General features: G+C 38.9%; 1 long non-coding RNA gene across 1 annotated transcript; it reads right to left on the bottom strand.

Annotated features, from left to right (window-relative positions):
* Window positions 1-11,968: 11,968 nt before the first annotated feature.
* LOC111267256 (uncharacterized) lies at window positions 11,969-16,070 on the bottom strand. The gene is made up of 3 exons (XR_002684498.2): window positions 15,478-16,070; window positions 14,370-14,500; window positions 11,969-13,948 (listed from the first exon to the last, which is right to left on the bottom strand). It is a non-coding gene; the product is annotated as an uncharacterized LOC111267256 (long non-coding RNA).
* Window positions 16,071-23,918: the final 7,848 nt, after the last annotated feature.

Here is a 23,918-nt window from a genome sequence, read left to right as displayed (position 1 = left end):
GAATGCTAGTTCGTACTAGCATGAAAGGTAACTACGGATATGCTGTACAGAGCTTTAAAACGAGCATTATTTGTTTGAGAAAACTTCTTGCGGAGTGTGTGGTCGCGAGCAGTATAATTAATATATAGTAATCCTAAGGTTTTTTTATATATTACATTATACTATAATTATTACGTATCATAGTACAGTACGCATATATTATTTCTCGGCTAATTATAACTAATAATTGTATTACAAATATCTAATATGTAAAGAAATTGTGAAGCTATGCCAGTTAGTGGCAATCGATGCGCGCCTAGCTTCATTGGGCTCAATTATTGGAAGCTGAAACAGAAGTTCCTGCGCTTTTTAGAATAGACTTTTCTACTTTCGCCCGCTTGTTCACTTTCAATATGCCGTTCGAAAGCGCTCTTCCTACTCTATCAATGCGCAACGGGTGCAATTTCAATTCGTAAGAACTTTCTAAAGATAAGTGCCTTAGGTAGGAAAAAATGCATTTTCGACACCTCCTGTTTTACGCATTTTGTCAAGATTGAAACTATTAGGGCTGCCGAAACAGCCGGGGCTACTTGTTTTGTGCACGGCAGCGACGCTATTGCTCAAAAAGCTGCTAAAGAGTCATTTGCCGAGTTTGAAAATATTATCCAGTAACTAGATTGTGTCCCTCGCTCCGGCCGACCATCTAAAACACTTTTGAAGGAATATGGCTGACCAACAATTCAATAATCGGCTGACAAAAGGGTTGCAACCATACGAATGTTGCGGTTGATAACCGCTTCAGGTCGCGTGGTTTACACAGAAACCTGGAGCTAGGGTGCTTCGTGGATTATCTTAATCATACAAAAGCCTGCGGCTAAACATTGCACTATCTCGCGTGGTATCAAGCGTCGCGCAGTCATAATGATATTCTTTTTTTTCTTAAAAAAATACTTGCACTTTGCGTTTGGTGGGTTTCTGAGGGCCTAATCCACTGGAAACTACTTTTTACGAAACAGACAGTTAATGGGCGCATTTATTTAGCCTAGCTGTATCGTGTCAACCAGACTATTTAAAGAAAGGACCCGGCAAACGAGGCCAGATCATCCTCTAGGCAATGCGAAATAAAATGCCAACAAACATAATCAAAGCTACTTTTCGAGACTTCAAATAACTTCTAGTAATAATTGGTCGCACCTTCATATACTTCGAATCCTGTGCAAACAAAAAAAAATGAAATTAAGAGCCAGGCATTTCACAGTAAAGGGCTTCAAAACATAACTGAACGAGTTTTTCAACACCAAATTTAAAAATTTTTGGCTGAGGGGAGTGAGTAAACCAACTAACATACGGCAGAAGGCCACGAACGAGGACGAGATATACATAACCTAAAAATTTATTTCCACAGGGCTAAAAAATATGCTATTTTCCAGTCAGTAGAATTGCTCGGGATTTTTTTTAACCATATGATCACAGGTTTATTCAAATCGTTGTTCCTGCAAAACAATTTTCTCACTTCATTATATTGGATGAGTGTAAGTATCTATACATTCTTAGCGCGTTTCCTCATTCGGTACTGGGTTAAATAGCCCGTTAATTCCCCAGACGCCCCTGTTGCTGATCGATTCAGGAAATCAACGTATGTGAACGTGGTTTATTAACGCCAAGCTTATCAAAGCATTTTCGAAGTAACATAAAGGCCGATCATTCGACAAGATGAATTTAGAAATCGATCCGCTTGATCCGGATTTTACGGTGGCTGGCTTCGGATCCTACAATCCAGCTACAAGTCTACGCTTAGCCTTGGAGCATGGGGCCTTGTAACCATCCTAAGGTTGGATCGCCTTGTGGATTCAAACAGGTTATACAATAATGTCAAGGTAGTTGGGCTTAAAAGTAACTGAAGTCATTGCAGACGGTTAGAACGCCTAGAATAGTATCTTTCAGCATATGATCTCGTAGGTCTAACGAAGCCTGTAGATTTCGAGAAGGTGTTTACATTAGTTGTCTAACGGAAACGCACTGAAACATTGTAGCAATAAGCAGAGTGAAATTGTTATTATAATTATTATTGGGAGACGGAGCCGTTTATTGTCCGGTGCAGGAGGTAACTCAAAAAATATTTGAAATTTGCCAAATCTTCATTGTATAGAGGAGTTTCTTTGTAATTATAGAAAACGAAATCTCGACAAGCTCTTATTTGTCTGTGTTAGTGTATAGTCTTATGAAGATGAAAAACGAAACTATATATATATATATATATATGTTCAACATGCCAGAAAACAACCTCTAAAGAAAAGAGTATTCATAATATATTTATTACTCCCGTAAATGCTCATCGGAAATGCCCCTGAAAATGTTGTAGAAATAAATATTAATTAAAATTATAGAAATAGCTTTCCGTAATTATGCGAAGTGAAACTTATCTACTTAGTAAAATACAATTCGGAGCATCTCTCGCTTTGTGTTACAGGATATACTATTTTGTGTTAGTTATATGATTTTAAACTGCTGCTTAAACTATAGTGACCGCTACGAATGTGATATTCTTTCTATAGATTTAATCATTTAATCTAATAATCTTTTAATAAGGATATTAACGGGAAGCTGGGTGTGAGTTCAGCACAAAAACCTTGACTATGCATAAATTGTAGCAAAGACGCAATGTTTATGCATTGTAGTTGTTGTGTTGGAGAAAAACAGCCCTTCCAGATTAAATAAGGCCCGGAGATACAAAGTCGTGCAAGCGTTGTAACTTTTCTTGTTTGGACGACTCAAGGTCATTACTAGGATAATCCTAAAATGAATACGGCTAAACGCAACGTCCTTATCGTACAAATATACGATGCCATGGTTTGCGAAACGACACCATGTACAAACCTATTACATTAAGGGATAACTGACATTCTTTCTGCAGTTAGGAAAGAATCAGATTGACATGAAAAAAAAAACACTGATTAAATAAAATGTTAATATTAATAGTACGTGTAATGTTTCGTCAACGACACATAAGAATCCACTCGATGTAATCATGAATTGTCATACTGATTCATTCTGGCTATACCTGAGCATGTAGTTTGCATTGTATTTGTACACTCGATTTCTTTCGGGCAGAAGATTTTTTTAGGACAAATTGGCATCCGGCTAATTAGGTATTGTTGCCGGCCTAGTCTGATAGTAAATTATGCATATTCAAGTGCATCTAGGTATTAGTGACTGCCTATAAAATAAAGCAAGCTTTCATTTATTGAAACTATCAATTTTCAATGAAAGCAACCTAAGTCTTCATTTAAATTCAATGTAAAGTATAGTTGGAAATATTAGAATAAAAGAGAAGGTTCTTAGGAACGTAAACAACTATTTTTGGTATTGAGTTATGTTTCGTGACGTGTACAGGATCCCATTGGCTGATTGCTGCCCAGACGCGACTTCCTGGGGTTTCCTAGCAAATCATAAGCACTCGCTGTACGTAGGAAAGCAATAAAATTATCGAATAAAATAGCGTAGATTACTTTGACTCTGAAACGAGGTATTATCGATTGGCGGCAGTTCACTGTTCCGACATTTCGACGATTGCGCAGATTCTAAAGGTGTTTGGGAGATTTGCCTTTGACAAACGGAAACATAATAGTACGCTAGGCGATCACAACGCAGTATATTTAGACCTTCTTTTGACATCTTTAAAATTAGACTCTACATATATTGGCTTCTTTCGTCGGCAATCAACTTTTCGAACGTTTTGTGCGCTCCCTTGACACCAGTTAGCCGAAACATGATCGTGACGAAGAAAGTGCGAACGACGTTTATGTTCAAAAGCGCACAACCTTCGCCAGCTTACACCAGCTTGTATAAACACTGATGGAACATTCTTTTTTTATATATAGAAACCAAATGTGCATGTTGCACCCTACGTATCAGTTATTTAAGGTATCACTATTACTATGAAGATCTTAGTGGCAAAGTCTATAATCATCGGTTTTTGAATCGAAGACTGTCCTCGGTGGTCGTATCGAGTTGGCTACTCACACATAATGTAGATGTGGACGATCGACGTCATCTATTCTAACACATGTAATAATAAATAACACGCTTTCAGCTAAACAGCAGACGACAGAATAATAACGGTCATAACGTTTGTATGGTCTGTGCTAAGTTCGATCAATTATTGATTTACTGCATTCGGAAGGCAGCCTGCCGTGTTGAAAGGGTAGCAATGAATAAACCATGCTCCGAGAGGCGTGACTGCTCCTTTAGAAATGCTTCGTAAAAACTCTTACAATGAAAACGCGCATTACTTTGAGTTTACGCATATCGTTTAACATACCCAAGGCCCCCCTCCCAATAAAATTCTAAAGCTCGTAGGCGATTTGGCAACGCTTAATAAATCGCGAAAACAAAAACTAAGATTTCGGAAGAAAAAGCTACAAAGACAGCCCTATTTTTACTCAAGAAGCTATTTTGCAGGCATTGCCTATTCCGGAAGCCGATTGTAGAATGCTGGCAAAAGTAAATGTGCCCTCACTATTGGTGAAAGCACTCGCTCAATAATGATATTCAGAAACTATTCCATCTACGTATTATCGGTGTACAATGCTAGCTATTCCGTCATTTGTTTGACGACATCGCGTACTGATTTGCAAAGAGGACTACGAGGTGTTGGGAAGTAAGGAGAGTTCCTTGCGACATCGATGTTCAAGATCTAGGGACGTGACCACCGATTCGTACCTGCGTGGGAGGTAACTATTAATTACCTGGCGGTTGGATGCTTGTAATAAGTCAATCAACTGTTTGTGATCAATTGTTTTGCGTTGATCCATCCGGATAATCTAACTAGGTTTCCAAGCAGTGCCCCTAATGCGTGGTCACTAATAGCAGACCTTGTATGTAATGAGCTTGAAATTTCTTTAGGTTTACACATCTAGTTTTGGATATTGTAACGTGCTGGAACCAGTGTCATCTGGCATCACTTATAGGACTGGGCTAAAGCTTATTACAATGATTCAGGGATTTTCCTGCATTTGAGCGTTTGCGCGTGTCAGCAACTAGAACGAGTAACGTGGTCCGTATATCGAAAATGTTAACCTACTTATGGACCTATCAGCTATCTTCTCTGCCTGCTCTGTTGCTGGCAGTAATGAAACACTTTCGGTATTATTCATAAATATTCATCCCACCGTAGATTCTGCAGAAAGCAAATCTTCCACTAGTCCGATTGCAAGCTGTTTCAGACGCCGGAAACTAAATGGCAAAGTCTTCATCGTGCAAGTAAAACATGCAGACATTCTGCACAGACGTATTACGATCGGTATTAACTGATAATTGGATTTGTAATTAGAACATAAGCAAGTTGAAGTAGAGTCAAGATAAGTAATTAATAATAATAGGCAATTTAAATGTACACCGGGAGAAACAGGATATCGCCATGAATTATCGTAATTATTCTACTGGTCCTATCTGGGCCTGTGGTTTGCATCACATCGATATACAAGTTCTCACTCAGAACAGCACTAGGCAAATTTTGTTGCAGTGCTTGGCTCTATTATTGTCTGTTTCTAGAATATGTAATGGGCTTACCACAATGAAAAATAATCGCTTCAATTTCAATATAAGCCGCACGTGAATTTCTGTCAATATTTTTTATCTTTGCAGAACACATTTGTGTTTTTTTCATATACATAGTTCAGTAAAGAGACATAAATTGTTTAGGCGCATCTGTATATTATCATCTGCTAATACGCTATATAACAATATATAAATAATCATAGTCAGTTTTATGTTGATATTTTGTACTCAAGTTTTACTGAACGTGTTCATACATACATACCTATTCTATACTATTTCTCCTGGGTGTAAAAATAGCCTCACTCTACAGAGGTAAATATCTCATCGCTACTCAGTATCGTATCAGTATCTCAATGTTACTAGACAAGCCTGCGGCCGCATATCTCCCATAAAGCTCTGAAGGAAAACAACCTGCAAAGACATCGTCAAAAAATCACAATGAGCAGGGCTTACATGTTTTAGAAATACATAATCGTACGATGTGTTCAGACCACAATTCGACTGAAGAAGATGGTCACACATACGGGAGTCTCTGAATTGATAAAAACTGCGTAGTATAGTTTTGGATATGTTGAATTATATTCGGGTAAACGTTAGATTGTCAATCATTCCGAAAAGATGGTGCATAAACCGGCTTTTTTTATTTTTCTTTTCACTTAGAATGTTGGATGATTTTTAATTTTACCTGTAACCAGTAGTAGGTCACTAAATAGGAGCGAGAGCACTAGTATCTCAGTAAATACAGCTCTTGCTTGTAACTGTAGAGTGCCGAAATTCTCATCGTTGTCACACAAATACTAATAAATATACTAATTCCTCCATAATGTTGTTTCCTTTATTTAATCGCCCTTCATAATATAGACTTCAGATGAATCATTACAGAATATACTTGCTTCTTTCGTTTCTATATCCGGATACTTACACTTATACAAAACCTGAAAAAAATATTTCGATCAAACGCTATATGTATCGGCGCATGAGAAAAATACAAAATTTATGCGGCTAGCAAAGAATGGTTGACCGTTTGCGTGAGCGCACCGCGATCACGGTAAAATAACATAGTCCGTCACTGTTGAGCACCAATATATATATAGGGGCGAAAATTGCAATAAAGGTGCAATCAATCAAGCGAGACAACATAAACTATGGCATACAATAACAAAAACTCTTGTGAAAATAGCATGTCCTCAAAGAAGCGAAAGCTATAATTTATTTGCATCAATGCACATTGTACTATCTATTATGTGTGACAACTGGGCTGGCCATAAACAAATTGCAAAAAAATCATATTTGGAATAATAAAAACGCCGAGTTTCTTTGTTGAGGATATTCAGTTCAGAGTTATAAATAGGCAACTCAGAAAAATGGTGGTGAATGAAAAGTATTTAATGTATTTGTTAATTTTTCCATTACGATAACTATGAGGAATAATCGTATCCGTTGTAGTGACGAGTATGACTGTTATGTCCGGGACCTCGTTGCGATCTAGCAAAAGTGGGGACTAGCCTGAGTCAACTCGAAAATCACTAGACAACCCGTCATATATTAAACAGCCTGCATTTATATTGTTGTACCTTCTATTGTAGAAAACTTCCAAATAGCAATAAGAGATTTATTATGAATCGGCAGAGCACCGAAGCCGTTACAGGAGAACTGACGCTGTTATTCATTCTGGTCCGTTTTTCTTCTGCCACGTGATTTTTTTCCCTGTGTAAACTCGAGGCGAACGAACAGCATTGGTAAATACGCAAGTAGAAGAAAACATACAATCTATCATATTATAGACGATACCTATATATAGACGTTATTGTTTGTAATCGTGACTTTTCGAGGAAAAAGCTAATGGATATGTTCTTTGTGCCACCTGTTTTTTACAATCGCCTTTGCTTTTGCTACTGATCTGAACTCTAGCGCAGATGTTGAGCCGTTGTCCTCATCTAACGATAGCTCTAAAACAGCTAAATATTGAATGATGATACTCAAAAGTATCTCGAAAACCTTGGGCTAGTAATCTATCGCAGCCAACTGAATAAAAAAAAAAGAAGAAAAAAACGGCGGGTTCTTATTTCGGAAACGGACAAAAGTGAGCATTATGTAAAGATCGACGAAGTATTTCATAAAAATGGCACCCGTGGTGATCAGGCTTGTCTTTCACGGAAGAGACGTGAAAATCTCAAGTGGTAGGTTAACCTGGAAATCTCTGGGAGTTTATGAGAAAGGTCAGGGTTACCCGGCGACTTGACAAGCCTTCGAAACCCGTTGAGGCTGAGAGGATCCACGAAATCGATTTAGTAAAAGAGAGCCTTATCGATTTCACACCCCGAAGTCTGACCCAAACAGAGTAGAGAGTGTTGTTAAACTGTGCAATAAGTCGCGATTAGCAGCATCGCAATACTCCGCAGTAAAGCTCACCGAATCCGCTACGCGTAAGAAATTCCCTTTTGTTTTATGATCTAATATTTGTTATTGATATGGCAAGAAGTCAGTTGCAGTATTCTATATAAGACAGTATATTTGCGGTAGACGTACAGGCTGTTGTTTGTTTTTGTTGGGATAAATTAAAAAGGATTGCATCCTAACTACGATGTAAAAATTTATCAGTGTTCAAGCTTCAACATTCAACGACCTGTTAACCATTTTTATTTGTAAAGCTATATTCTATATAGATGGCAAGCGGAACCAATAAGTGACACACTTGCCCTAAGTTGAAAAACAGTTTCAGTACGCAATTCCTTTAATTAATATAAGAGCAAATTTTGTATGTCGTATAATGATTTGGAGGCTGCATGGCTACGAAGCCTCGCGCACATCTCACGGTTTCCGTAGTAGTGATATCTGAAGAGGCTCTGAAGTCGGAAGCTGTGTTGCAGTTCGGACCGGTAATCGGTCAAGAAAAACTGTATTCATTAATTATGCAAGCACAATACTATACACATGAAGCAATAATTAATAAATGTATACTTTTTGGTCTCCGTTACCTATTAGCATATATTCACCGTTTTTAACTGCTTTTTAACTATTTTTTTTTTTTTACTTCTTACCGGGCTGCTGCATGAATATGAAGTCCGTCCGGCTGCCGTCCTTGGCATTTGGTCCAATCGAAGCGGCACATTGGGCCGTTCAAATAGGCAATTTTCTCTCTGTAAGATGCTTCGTTCCGCAAAAATTCGACCTTATAAAGGCTACTATTGAAACGCTGCTGGAAATTTTACTATAGGCTGGAGATGAACGCACCCGAAAGGATCACGAACTATGAACTTGTTTAGTTCCTATTTTTCTACATCGCTGTTACTTCGAATAAACTAATCGACGTAACGAGCGTTCAGCATAGTCTGTTTAGCATTACTTCAACGATATGTCAAGTAAGTGCTTGACAGATGATTCAGTGTATTCTCGTGACGGTGCAGCGGTAACGTGTCTCCCTAATAAACTTACAACTGGTGCCTTGGATTCGAGGCAGACAAAGATACACCATGCAAGCTTCATGCTAGGAGCCAGTTCTCTGGGGCAATGCTTAGGACCGGACGTGAATCTCGAAACATTTCTTCACTAAGCTATTTAGTCCATATATAGACTTACCTGAAAAGCCCTTAACCCTACGCCAGTGGAAACCCTATATTTCGTGAATGGGTTGGCCATATAATTAATCATTTATGCAACAGAAGTCCATACAACACTGTCCGTTATAATTATGCTATATTTTTATACGTGTTCTCCTGAACAGACTGCCAAACCAATACAAACCCGACTTGCTCTGGATTTATAAACAAAGAACCTTGTTGACTATTTGAGTTTCTTTTTAAAACTAAATTCTTTGCTCTAGCTAGGCTATTCAGTCTCATTTCATGCCAGCAGGCCTACATACACTCTGTCTAATTTGTGGCGTAGCATTGAACGTTACTTAATAATAACTCTATATTCTCCGATAATTTATCTGTATTGTCTCCAATCCGGAAATCCGCTGAGCCACGAAGACTTCCGCTGCGTTCCCACTCTGTGTGAAATACGCTTCTTCACAGAACAGTTGAATTGCATCCTTCTGGATGTGTACTGTTTTTATATTTTTACGTGTAATTTCTTAAACCTAACTAATCGCTAGCTTGTTTTTCGGTTAGTTGTGTAGTTCGTGCAGACATCGTTTTCATAAATTTCTCCGAAATAACTGCTGTAAAATTGTACTCTCTCCGCAAGTTGTGATTACCGAAGTTTAGTTACTACAAAATTTTAAAACGTCAAATCTGTCGGCCGTGAGCAGCATCTAGCTGCTCGAATCGATAGACACAACGTGTAAAAAGACCATTTCTTGTATATGCAGTCACGGAAATATAATGTTCTATCAAGTAAAATTTAATTATTATTATGATTTCACGGTTGGATTCGCTCGTCTTAGTTTGGCGCAAAAGTTTAATTGCAAGCATCGCGGCTACCTAGTGCTTAAAAACCATTAATAACAAACGGATACGGTTAGATGATACATATCGTAAACGAGATACTAATATGTATGACTACTGAAATATTGCTGATACAACTGACGCAATATTTCGATAGTTTTGTTGCAAAGTAACACTTTCATTGAAGTTTTAAGCGGCTTTATAGCAAAATAACTTATACGGCTTAAGGAAGACCTCCGAATATGACGACATATATTCTCTCGTGCCCCCTATTTCAGTCTAATGTAAAGTTTAGGAAGCCAATTGTTTCATAAATGACATCAATACCGACAAGCAGAAATTAGCGTTCTGCTTGAGGGCCATATCCAAACGCGCTGTATGATATACGATATTTTTTACGTGTAATTTCGTGGTATTCCGCGGGAACCGATGTTGAATTTATCGTAGGCAACGATATGAAAAATCTGAGCATCTACATTGGATATGAAACATTTATTTGAATATAACATCCGATACTACCGTTAACCATTGCTTTACGAAATAAAGTGTATTTAAACACAATGGAAAGGTGCGGGAAGGGTCGTTCCGTTCACCACTGTACGTGTTTTCTCTTAAAGAAAGTTCTCAATGACGATCGAAGATGGCGTTCGCATATCTGCTATTTCATTCTCGACCATCCACAACACAGCTTATTAGACTCACCGTTTGCACAGCTGAATACGCTAACAGATATACCACGTCTTGGAGTGTATTCAACAGATTGAATTTTGGCGGTTTTGGTAGCAAAAGATCAGGCTCTTACGCTTGGTGAAAACGCAGGACGTTAACAGTTAACTCGGCCAAATACCATTTTGTAGATATCTGTCAAGTTCTCGGAAGCCGTGTAATATGTTTACAGGTTCTTGACAGAATGGCAGCGGAAGCTGATATCGTTATTGGTAATAGCTAAGTTTTTAAAAATACCATGCTCAGAAACAGCCATAGCACCCTTTGTTCTGGGATCACTATACTCAGATGTAGGTTAAATATTTAACGAGAACATTTCGATGTCTATGTCCGTACAACTTCGAAGGGTGCTCTATAGATATTGCTACATTCACTAACGTTTTCCAAAGGCGCTCTGTTTGAAGTCGTGACATAGTCCTCAAACGTGGCTCTCATTTGAAGTCTATCTTCAAACTTTACCGAGGTCACTCTTATATGATATTGAAGTTTCGTTGTTGGTTCGCCTCGTTAATCCGCTTAATGGAAAGGAAAAGCCCTACATTCCTTGTTTCATATCGAGTACGTGTATCCACGCGACCTTCATTATATTCTTCGTCTTCCTGCGAACCGTATTATTCATAAATTGCACCTCAATAAGTTCTATTGCCGCCTAGGTACTTACATAGCAGGCTGGTACTCAACTGTACAAGGTATAGTCTTGTCTAAGAGAAATATACGATACTATCAAGTTATATCATAAGCAGTATAACCATACAAATGAGCACGGTTTAGGTCTATACGTAATCTCCAAAATATCAAGTGGACGCAGCTCTTTTGGCGTTGAATCACAATAGTGTAACAGGTTGCTATGTAAGTTATGAGGTATTGAAATTATGAAGCTTTGTTATCGTACAATTCAAAGCAAATGTTCTGTAAAGACAATGTTATCTTCAAAATTGGTAAGGAAATTGCAGCACACACAGTGGCAACTTTTGTTAGTTTTTTCATACGAATACTCCGTAATGGCTAACGAGTTCTCTTCGAGAAATCTATGAGTTCATTGTTTAATATATACTTACCATAATATAATGTGTAGCCATCGCAAAGGTCTTGGCGTCTGTAGCATTTTCGAGTTAACGTTTCGTGTTTCGTTGTGTTACGGCCACCTATATATAGTGCACAGACTACCTTAACATATAGGCTAAGATTCATGATAGCGCGCAAGACAAAGCTGTCTTGTGAAAACCATGTGATTGAACACCGAGCTAAGAAAGAAGGCTAAAAAAGTATATAAATAAAATATATTAATTGGTAATTAATTATAAACAGTGAAGTATGTATTATAATGGATGTTCGTAACATTGTTTATTTCCTCCGGTCTTCACACGTCGATATACTTTTGTTTACAATAATCGGTCCTCCGATGTATCCTTTCGATTTCAATGGCAATTTCCGTAATGTCTGCAACTCATGTTCAGGGTGAAGATTCCGAGGAGGCTTAAGCCTAATGTTTGCTAACCCGTTAGCGATCAAATCAAAGTTGTGAACCTTCAGAACGCCTAAAGCTTATCAGTACTTCGTAACACACGATAATCTAAGTCCGAATTTGGGCATTGATTGGCGCACTTCGTTTCGTACTGGAAGCCACTCGGCTGGTGGGGTGTCTCGATGGATACATTTAGTACCGTGTAACAACAAAAGAAGACCATATGGTAGGTTACATTTTTTCGCACGTACGAACCTTGTCTTTAGCGCTAATATCTCTCACCGCGACTGGCGTCTCTAGAGCGTTTACAGTCGCTGGTGCGTACGTTACACGCCTAATTAAGATTGATTTTTTTAGTCGCTATTTAATTAATTCCGTAGTTCTAAAGGTTGTGCTGAAAAGTGCCACGCTCTATGGTAGCAGATTAGGAAGCTAAAGGTAAAATTAGACGAAACACATTTCTAATGATTGTATTATAATGTTATTAGATGTATACCTCTTAGGCGGATATCTAGGAAAGAGAACGATCTTTTAAGCTACACCTTTCGGTCCGCCTTATTGTTTTTAAATAACACGTTTTCATACGGGTAAAGTCGGGTGGGCTGCTCTAATTTCGTACAGATTCCAACCTTTCTGGTCTTATTTACTTCGGTTTTGCAACTGTTCGAGATTTCCAATTGGCAATAGCCGATATTGTTATGATCTGGTAGAGAAATGTCGTTCGCCCTTGTCGACCCATTCGATTTGTGGGCTTGGTCCGTCGGCAAAGAGTAATTCACCTATGTGAACGAAGGAAATAGTTTACCTATAATAGTTAAGCTGATATTGGCTTTAGATGGTAGTATTGTCACAATCTGGAAGCTCAATTGTGAGCAGGAAGACAAGGCACGTTTTGGCCGACTTTGGTGGCTGTAGTTTCAACGTCGTTTCAACTGGGACTTGGAAAATGAAAACTTCATTTCTTTAAGGGTTTCGTCTGTTTTGGTGAAGCTGAAATAGTTATGTCGGAAAAGGATTCTGTGGTGAAATGACGATAGCCAAGGAAAAGGAGCGTGATTGGAAAGCCACCAAGGCGTATTTAGCTCAACGGTTACTGCGAAGAACTTTATATTGAACCTCGTCACGTTAAATCGAAGGGTCAAACGTGACTGTAACTTAAGGTGATTTGTGTTAATCAAGTTATTTGAATAGTTAGCCCAATCAGAATATATATTAGATAACTTCATTAAGTGTGCGGATAGATGGTACAGCTGTGGCGCTTTCAAGGATATTAAGGAAACAACGCAAAACTATAAAAATTGGCGGAAACAAAACATTTGCAAAAAAAGCATTAAGAATTGACATTTAATTATGAACTGTGTAATTTTACTCCGACGTCAAAATAAAAGTGATCTTGACTTTTCTGTATTTTTACTATACATCTAGCTGGACGTCATCTCGTATATGCTGGTCATGGTGACATAAGAGCGTCGCAAATATATAAAGACGATAATGATTCAATCGTTATTGTTTAGGAGGGCAGACGTCCTTAGGTACTGATCATTTAGTTACAAATGACAGCGTTCAAATATTTAGTAATGCTATACGAATAATGAGAGAAATCTTAAAGGCATAATAGGCGATTGCTTAAACCCAAAAACATATTGTTATTGTTCTGCCGCTAGATCATCGGACGATTCTCTGCACCGTCCACTGTAGAGAACTTCAGCGTTCGCACAAATCGTCTCACACAAATTTGTATAAGTTCTTGGAGATTTTCCTTGTTCCTGGGCGCAGACCTTTTCAAGTCCCATTCGGCGGCGCGTACAAACACATGATTGTCTCATTACTGAAATGAAATGATTTCCTACTTTAATTAAGCAAGGGTCAGGGCATTAGTAAGTTAAATGCTCAAGCGAGACTCCAACTAACAAGTTAGCCAATTTCACCTAGTTACCGAATAGTTAACTGAACTGATAATGATCCTGTAGAATGTTTCATTCAGGCAGTTAGCTACATCTATTTCCAACAGAAGTTCCTGCTCATTGACGAAGGGGGAATGGTTTGTTGCAGAAAATTGTAGAAAAGCAACTCGTCTATAAATTACTTTTATGCGATTGATATCTATAAATCTGTGGCGTGATAGGCTATTGGTCGTAGTTTCCACATGTATTTTCGAAACAGAATGGCATCTGTTATGTTCGTATGGTCGCACAAGTTTCACTTCGTAGAAATTCTGTCTCAGCCACTTATAAACTGTAGTCACATACTGCAGGCCGTCGTTGAATCGACAGATACGAGCGTTGTAATAAGGAGCGTAGTCACCGTCAGGTGCATAAGGAAACGTAGACGCCTGGATGTCATTTTAGACTCCATATCTACCGTTGCTCTGCTACAATGCCTGAAAGCTCAATGTTTACACCTAATCATATTGCTGAAGGTAAGATCTTATATTTAAAGCAGTATCAGAAAATATCGGCTATTTCACAAACGATCTGTGTTTACATTAACTATTATGGGCCAACATTTGGAACGCTCATCTCTTCACTTTTACCGTGATTCTATTGCAGCTTACTGTTAGGGAATCAGACGCGGTACAAGTATGACCACGTTAGTTTCATGAGAAAATTTCTGACATCTGGTTTTAAGAGTTCTATTCGCTCAAGGGCGTCGTGAGTTTGAATAGTTTCCGAAAAAACGGACACGGACCCTTCGAAGTAAGGATAAGTTTAATTGGAACTGTACGTAGCAATGATCTTTGAAGGCTCATACTAACAGATGCTAACTTCAGACAGGGTCATTGATGGGCCCCTAACTTCTTCGGCAGGACGGACCGTACTTTAATGCATTCGTTCCGTTGGTGTAATAATAAATCAACGTTACTTATGTCATTTTCAAAGAAGTTGAGCATATGGGCAAACACATTCTGAAACACTGAAAACTTTTTCAAATATGGAATGGTAATCAACCTATGGTTTATATTTTTTAATGCGCATAGAAGACCAGCTGTTTTAACAAGCCTCTACGAATGCGTCGTCCCATACCATATAAAATAGGCCGCTTTCTATGCTATTTTGTTTTTGCTATTTACCTTTTATACTGATAAGGTGAAGCGGGAGACACGGCAACGAAAGTAGTGAAAAAAATTAAATCATCCTATACTCTTAGCACGTTTTAGATGGCAAAAACGGCAATGCTTAACCAATTGCAAGATGCTTATTTATTTATGGGTATGTTTAGGCACAATTTGAGCATGTTTCGATAACATTGATGACCAGCGTTTCAAAATGATTAGCCCGTCTGTCTGATCTTCAGAGCGGCACAAATCAATTGTTGGATAAAATTGTGATTGAGGAGGTTTCTCACAAATAAGCTTACCCGTTTAAAAGCCCAATATTTCGTTGCCTCAATTTTATTGGCTGAGATTCTGCGTAGCTGTTGGTGACAGGCCGTTTACTTCAGATTAGCTGCTTGATACAGTTCAGATATCGTATAATTGTCTTCAGAGCAGGGTTATACGTAAAATATTTTCTTGTCTAATCGCATGCATCGCAGCAGTCGCACGCATATAGTAAAAAGAAATATCAATTTCAGATACTTAATAACTGTCAAGGAGTAACAATTTCTTCAGTACGCACAGCTACACGTAATTGGGTTCAGCTCGTTTAGCCTGGGAAAAAGTCTGTCTAAGGATTGTACTTTTTCAAAACATTCATTCGTCAACGTAACACATTATTTCAACTTGGGTCCTGTTTGTGTTTGTATGCACGGAAAGACTATCTACACTGTAATTCTCTGTAATACAAGTCACATCTCTTGTTAGTGTTGCTTATATGGTGATTCTACAGCCGGGGGCTAACAAGACGTGAACGCTTTCCAATTAGACCGTCAAACCGATTCCTAAAAAATCTTTTTGATAATGGCTTTACGAATCGTTCATCACCTCGATGGGTTCAACGGTGGACAATCAAGAAGGCTGTGGGTGTTGGACGGTCCACTTTGGTAGGTTATCTGTGCGAGGATAAAGAATTCCCATTTTGGATCATAAGCCTGCAAACGTAAGCACAGGTATCGCTGGCTAGGTGAAGGAAAGCGAGTGGCTGATTCACAAAGAAAAAGAAAAGATAAGAGAAGGGGGCTGGCACGACGCGTACGAGACCGGTTGGCCGCTCTGCCGCAAGCTGGCCACGACTCTGTCAATTCTTTCCGATGTCACAATGCTGTTATTGTAGAATGGGGAGTGTTAGTGAGCACTAGAGGCATTACGTCAGCTTATGTCCTCACGACGTATTGGCGCCGACTTGCCCCTGGCGTTAGGGCAACGCTAGCGAGGAAACCAAGCGTGAAGCGGAGAGATACCGGTGGAGAGATAACTCCAAAAAAAAAACACTAGAACATCACCGTTATAAAGACGTTGCCGAGCGAAAAGAAAAAACTAGGAAAAACTAGAAGGAGACTGATACAGGCGCCCGTATACGAACACAAATAAGTTCTAGAAGGGTTTTAGGGAGACGCAAACGTGGCACAGCTAAAGTGTGATATCAGTAGGGTCGCAGTTTAAGCATTGCTTGTTACCATTAACTGTCCCTGAAAGCTTCGATGATGGTGGCATTAAAAGTTTGTCATATTTGTTCTGTCCGATATCCTTCAAACGATCAGTACGAAACGTACGAGGTCACGTCTTAACACAAAGCGGAACTGCTTTGAAAAGGAGGCTAGATAGCGTGAGAAACATTCTATTGCATGGCCGCATGAGTTCTTAATCTCCTGCGTCTAAGCGTAACCAATTGGAAAACAGTTGAAATTTCTAAAACATTATTTTCTATTATATAATTGGGTTTGCTTTCCCATTTATTCACAAGACTCTACTTTGTTCAAACAACTGATTTACTTACTGATCTTTAGAGTATTTTTAAAGTGTTTTTTTCTTATTAGTAAACAAAATATCTAGCAATCACTCCAGTAACTGCATATCGGATTAGTCGTTATTTGTGGGAACGACTAGTGATCGCTGTTGTGTTGGTCCATTTTTTTTTATCCTGCGAGACATCTTTTGCAGAAGATAACTAACTGGCCTTTTGTCGTTAATTGCTTTCAAACGAATAATGTTATTTAGCAACTTGGCGGTAGATTCTCCCATTCATTTTTACATTTCGATAGACACCATCTAAACGGTCTCTTCTGTTGCCGTTCTATGCGTTGCTTCACCAAGCTTTCCATTGTTTGCGATCGCTCTTCCATCCGCCTGCACTCGTTGTCTCGGCATTTGGGATCCTAAACGTACCATTCGAAATTAAATCTAAGATAGTGTTATCATGTGGTTCGATACAGGATTTTTGGCGGCTCCCTTGAGCGTATTTTATTCACAGTTTTAGAATGCTTCAAAGATGACATCGTCGACTGTTCGGTGACACAAGCGCCGAAAAAAAAAATCCGTTAAAACAGTTGAGATTGCGTTGACTAGCAAGCGAGTTACGTCGGAGGAACTGCTATGTCTGACCGCACCCCTGATATACAATGGGCATAAGCTAAACTGTTCCATAAAAAATTTCCATGTTTCGATCGTCTTCCGTTTTTAGTGTACATGTAATAATTTTGAACCTAAATAAGAAAGAAAATGAATAATCATTAAATGTTCACATGTTAAACATGGAAATATGATTTTTTTTCAATTTATGTAACAAGCACACATGATGCTCATTTATAACCAACCATCTACGCAGTGGTTTATGTGACAATGACCAAATGTAAAAAAAACTTTTGTGGAATCTTGGTACCAAGATTGGATTTTTGCGAAAAAATATCGGTGTAGCTGATTGTGTCATGATAACATTTTTACTCTATGATACCTGCTTTGCTATGATGAAACTAAGCACTCCATGTAGCATGTACTGGCTGAGTTACGGAATATAATTTGTCTAATACAAATGCAATAATTATACTGTGAGATTTAGTTTTATAGAAAAACTATATGATTATTATGACATTTTATCGAAGACCTCTCAGTAAGCATAGCCCTAATTACGCATAATTCTAAATAACCTTCATAGCTATCGAAGCTAACTTATAACCTTGATTACTCCGAGCACTCATTTTACCTTTGAATTCTCATTTCAAAAACACGTTCTCAAACCCACTTTTACAATATCACTGTGCAGTCTTCCGTAAACGCATCTCGTCACCATGATTAGGTACTACACATATCAGTTTTCTCGGTAACACTGTGTATCTACGCATTTGCCTACACTAACCACATATAAATATTCTTTCGTTGTATCCACTAACGTCGCACGAATTACATTCATTGACCTTGAGAAAGTGCAGGACACAAAAGGCAAAGGTATGATAAGTTTACTTGAAATTAATATATTTATCTATACGTATACTTGTCGACCCCTCCTTAACGACACCCAAGTTGAACGAGGTCACTCAGGTGGCGACAGCACGCGGACCCGACACGCCCTAGCGTGTCAAACGGCAGAAATCGAATCTATCATTAGGTCCGTACAGCGTTAATTATTCGGTAAGGGGCGCTATTGTGAGTAAACGTACCATATGCATATGTAGCCCTCACATTCAGCAAATACATAATAACAAGCGTTCGATAGATCGTCGTATATCTACGCATGCTACATGTGAACGATACTTTCTCCACATTGCTCATAACTGAATCGGGCTTGATAAAGAAAGGCACGAGCAAGCTTTACTTACCTGTAATATGGACGGCTCTGCTATGAAATAAATTGGGTATCTTCCTGTATAATACAATTTGACATTAATATCGCTATATTAATAAGCCGTTACGGTCATTCGGAAATTGCTGAAGGATAGTTGAGACTCATTAAGTATTTAATTTGTAAAATTATACAAAAAGATACTTAATACAAAAAGAGCTAGCGTAATGCGCGAATAAATTAGGGTCAAGCCTGACTCGCTTAGCCCCCTGCTTAGGTGACCCCTCACTTACAGGTCACGGGGTCAACCGGATAGGGATCCATTAGCGTGCCAGTAACCTATTCAGAACCAGTTAGATACTGTCAGTAAATTTTTACCCCGGGTTCACAATCCTTGCCGCGTCTAGCCTTGACCCACTGTTTATGCGATATATCACGATTATTCGTTGATCTACAGTCTAAAAGTACGTGTTTCGAATTTTACGTTCAGAGCTTCCGTTAGACACTGTTTCACATAGCCGTAAAGCCGTAACCTACGTGCAAAATATATGATGCATCGGGAGGTCTGATGAAAGCAATAGGTAAACAAAAGGGTAATATAATGTTAATTAGTAACTTGTAATACTTACCAACTTTTCGTTACCGCCCTTCTCTTCATATTGTTTTCGATTTTGTTTAAGCTTCACTTAATTAGGGGTTAATGTTGTAGGTATAGGAAGTTCCAAATTATCGATTAGCAGAAACACGTGTGGATAATTGCTAAACGCTATTTTTATACCACTAAATATTGTTAGAATGATCTGATGATGTGATATTAGATTGCTTCACGTTGGCCTGAACTGTTTTTTTGCTTGATTTGGTCGTCCTTTGCAAATCGTTTTAGGTGTGAAGAAGTGATCCTTCGGCATAAGTCAACAATGAAATCGTGGTCAGCAATCATTCAACCCTGTAGAAGTCATACAGGTAATCACAGAAATAAGCAAAAATCAAATCACGCAGGTATAGAAACGCAGGGTTGGTCTGGCTGGCCGGCTTTAGTGACGAGATGATTAAGTTAAAACTGTATTCGAAGGCAAAAAAAAGATCAGCAGAAATATCTTTAGCTTAGTATTTTTCCTTCGCTCTTCAGCATTGGTCGCCCGATGAGATCTGCTTCGTGCTGGAGGGAAGAGTACGACCAATCAAAAATGATTTTCTCTCAAAAATAGAGAGAATTGATCGAGCAAGACTACACTTCACTAGATGTTTTGTTCTCCCAAAGAATATTGGAGTTTGGCTGGGGTCTTCTGTTTCAGTGAATATTTAGCTCCTACCTTACCCCATTAGGTATCAGCCATTCCGATATCCGTTGAGGCTACTTAACGAGGAAATGTAGCTAACCCAAAGCTAAATCAAGGCTAACCCAAAATTATCAAGGATACGTCATTCGATAAGCGCTCCTGAATAAGGAGTCGTGTCTCCTTGGATGTCCTAGTTTTCAGTCAAATTTGTCATAGAGCTTCCGTTTGACATTATCTTCTATGGAAGAGCATTAACAGGAATCAGGGTTGAAGTACAATATCAGTAATTGTGTACATGTAAGTATGTAGAAATCGTACTTACAATTTCGGTGAAGAAACGTTCGATGGAGGAAATATCGAATATTGCCTTTTTGTCGTTAGGGCGATTCGTCATAATTTCATAGAAATTTTATCACGTCAGCGGGATTACGTCGGCCCGCAACGCCGTAATTGCATTCGACTTTCGTCAGGTAGGAAACAGTGCTCCGTAGCAGATGACAGTTAATTGATGAAGTGACGAATCATTCGGAGAGGACAGGCATTCCGTGACGGATGACTCGATTAACTGTTATTGCCAGTAGGAGCAGATCTGCGACTACCACCGTTTGTATGACGAAGTTTGCTATGCCTTTACCACAAGAGACAGAGGAAATTCTGTTGGCGAGATGTTCAATCAAACAATGCCACACCAGCTTGATGGACCTGGTTACGTCGTATAATTAGATAAGCTTTTAGAATGGAAGCGGATGATCGTTCTGTGATAACTGACTTTGTCACTTTTAATGTACTCTTTATTGCTGAACCGCCGATGCTGCACAGGTACACTTAACATAATGAATGAATACACTGGACTACCTTATCGCAGCAGGAGTACTTCGAAAGCAAGGAAGAAGGCCCTGAGAAAATCAAGCTGGAAGCTTCTATAGTTTGCTACTAAATCGCGTTCAGTATCAATTGACTTCGTCGTCCTCACCAACATGCTACCGTAGTTTGAAAAGAGTGCTATTTTAGCAAAAAAAAAAAGGACAAATGCAAATGTACCTAACAGTATGTTGTATTTCAGTTATGCTGTTATGTTTATATGATATTTGGCTATTATTTAAAGTGTGCAATTGAAAAACACGATAGTTACGGGGATCTTGTCACGAATCCCTTTAAGTGTCTTGCAATCTAGCCTGTCCTATAACCAAGGCCGCGGTAGGTCCTTGCAGATGTAGGCATGTGTGTAGAAGTAAAAAATGTCAAAATTTACTTTGTTCCACATCGAATTATATGCAGCAGAGGACAATATTTGTTGAACACTTTGCCAAAGCCGTCTGTTGATGCGAGTCTATTCGGGTGCAAGTTTGCATATGATGCTAATTTCAATCTCTTTTTAGAGGGACGAAACTTGCAATAGGTCGATGAAGTTCCCTCACGTGATGGGACGTTGTCACGACTAAACATACCTGACGGAAGGGCAGGCAACAACGTTACGGCTGCCTACTTATGAGCTGTACCAGTGGACTATTTTAGGCTGAAAACCCGATGCCTATTGAAGAACGTTAACCAGGATATCCATGTAGACTTTCGACGTATTTGAATTTAAAAGCTCTTAAAGACATGGCTAAGTTGCATTATCGTTGTTAGCACCTCTACAAGTACGTTAAAGATTCTATTTTATATAATCAATGGTATGGTATCAAGCTGATGATCGACAAAGTCTCGAAATATCTATGCCTTAATTTTCGAGATCGCTGTAGCAGATGTGGGAAATATTGTTTACGTAGCGTATTTTACTGTCGAATAGGTGAACTGCCCTGTTAACGAAATCATTTAGTCGCCTACTGATCCGGTTGATAAAAATCTATCAGTACTCAAAGTCAACACGGTAATATAAGTAACTGCTGAGTAAATTCCACAGTAGAAAGTGTCCAATCGTATCCTCCAAATAAAAATTTTTTTTACAAAATATTAATGAAAGTTATGTGCTATTTATATTCAAATGTAATCACTTTAATTAGGTTTGCTAAAAATCAAAGGATAAGGTTTGACAGTACGGCATTACTCAGGTTAACAAATAAGCGCAGATACTTAGCTAATCACTCTCACTATAATGTGGTGCCTTAACAGACGCTTCAAACTAGCCATTGCTGCGTTCGGAAATGAAAATCGAGTCATGAAAATGGCCAGTAACTTACTGAACACGTGGACTCTCGGAATAGCAAACACTGACCGTCAAAATGGAACCGCTATAGAAAATTGTATACACTTCCTGTTGCTTTGGTTAACTGGGCTGAAGCTTCAGAGCAACACATTTTGATGTCCAAACATGGACCTTTGGCAGGTAGCAGATAATTTTAATGAGCGAGTTGCAGATTAAAATACTCATCCGAGAAGTTGAAGTGCTGTAAACGTATTTCAAAGAAGTCTTCCTATAGGACTTCAATCAGCTGTGCTTGTAAATGTTCTGTATGTGATTACGGAGCTTGATTGTAGCCGGTGTCCCTCCATAATCAAAGGTCCCATTATCACCAGCCAGCATCATCTTCAGCTGTACCATCTACCCAAAACAACGTCTGCTTTCTTTCTCCTAATGAGAAATTCCCTTGCACGATTCCATAGCTTTCCTCGAACAGTGTCATTCCGGGCCAAATTAGCATTATTTCATATACATAATTGTCAAAAATACTTATCCTTTACTTTGACAGCATTTCAGTAAACAGATAAGATCAATCGATGCCCTTACTGTGGATAATATTTAGATAAGTCTACACCGGAAGTTGATTTAAAGGCCATTCCAAGTTTCCAAGCTAACAAAACACCTTTCCAGGGATAATCCACGACCGAAAGAACCTGTTCAGAACTAAACCATGCGTTTAACAGGAATGCTTCTTGCCTGAAATCCGCCTTCGTAATTGTACGTAAATGATTCTTCTTCTTTTTCTGGGTGAACATGCCGGCTTAGCTGCTAGTTTCCATCGATTTAACTTCAGTGACAGAAGGACTCTTTGTTTAGGTCGCATATGCGTCGGCTATTTTTCTGGTTATCGGTTATTCGGTCTACGACAACCCGTCCCATCGACGTCGCCCGAGGTCCCACGACATGCGGGATCTCTTGCTTCACTGACTCCAACGAACGTCGACCGCCTAATTTCAGTTAACTGTTTGAATGTTGCTAGGCTTAGACTAAAGTAATGACTTGAATTGAGGAATTCAACGTGTAGTGCCCCCACACAATCTTGCCTTCGATCTCCGTTTACGCTGACTTCTATCGCTACCGGTTGAATACTGATAGACTGAGAAAAGCTTTATATTCCCTGAGGAAATAAGTTCCGACGGCATTCAACCGATATAGGTGGTTGAGGTTCAAGCAGTTTGCCTGTCAACGGCGAGTCACTGTAAGAAGAGTTGCCCCATTAAAAAGGTGCTTGTAATTCTGAAAAAGTTTAGTGCTCATTGAAGTAGCTAAAATAATTTTAACTTGTAACAAATGCCGTACGTGCCGGAATACTTATCACGTTATTGTTGTATGCCGAAAGCCAGGGTCCGTTGGATAGTTGTTGTGCTAGGGGATCTAAAATCGAGTATAAAGAGTTCTTGAAATGAACAGTATCATTGTATAGCCGTTGGTCGACTGTAGAGGCTTACATAAATTCGCTTTATGTTTAATGGATCGTGTCTCGAGTTATGCTAACTATGTATTAAGGCAGGGCTTAGCGAAGCTGTCCTTTAAAACATGTGCTTCATCATATATTGTTACTCCAGCTCAACATGCGACAGTCTTCGACAGTGACGAGCTTTGTAGTGCTTACGTTCGTGGTTCTCCTGAATCGGGTCGATGAGTCGGATGGAATTATCATACCAATTATTAAGCCGTATGTAT

The sequence above is a fragment of the Varroa jacobsoni genome, unplaced genomic scaffold (assembly GCF_002532875.2).
Source record: "Varroa jacobsoni isolate VJ856 unplaced genomic scaffold, vjacob_1.0 scaffold_1163, whole genome shotgun sequence".
NCBI lineage: Eukaryota > Metazoa > Arthropoda > Arachnida > Mesostigmata > Varroidae > Varroa > Varroa jacobsoni.
The sequence above is the reverse complement of the archived record's forward strand: the minus strand, read 5'-3'. Positions and strand labels throughout refer to the sequence as shown.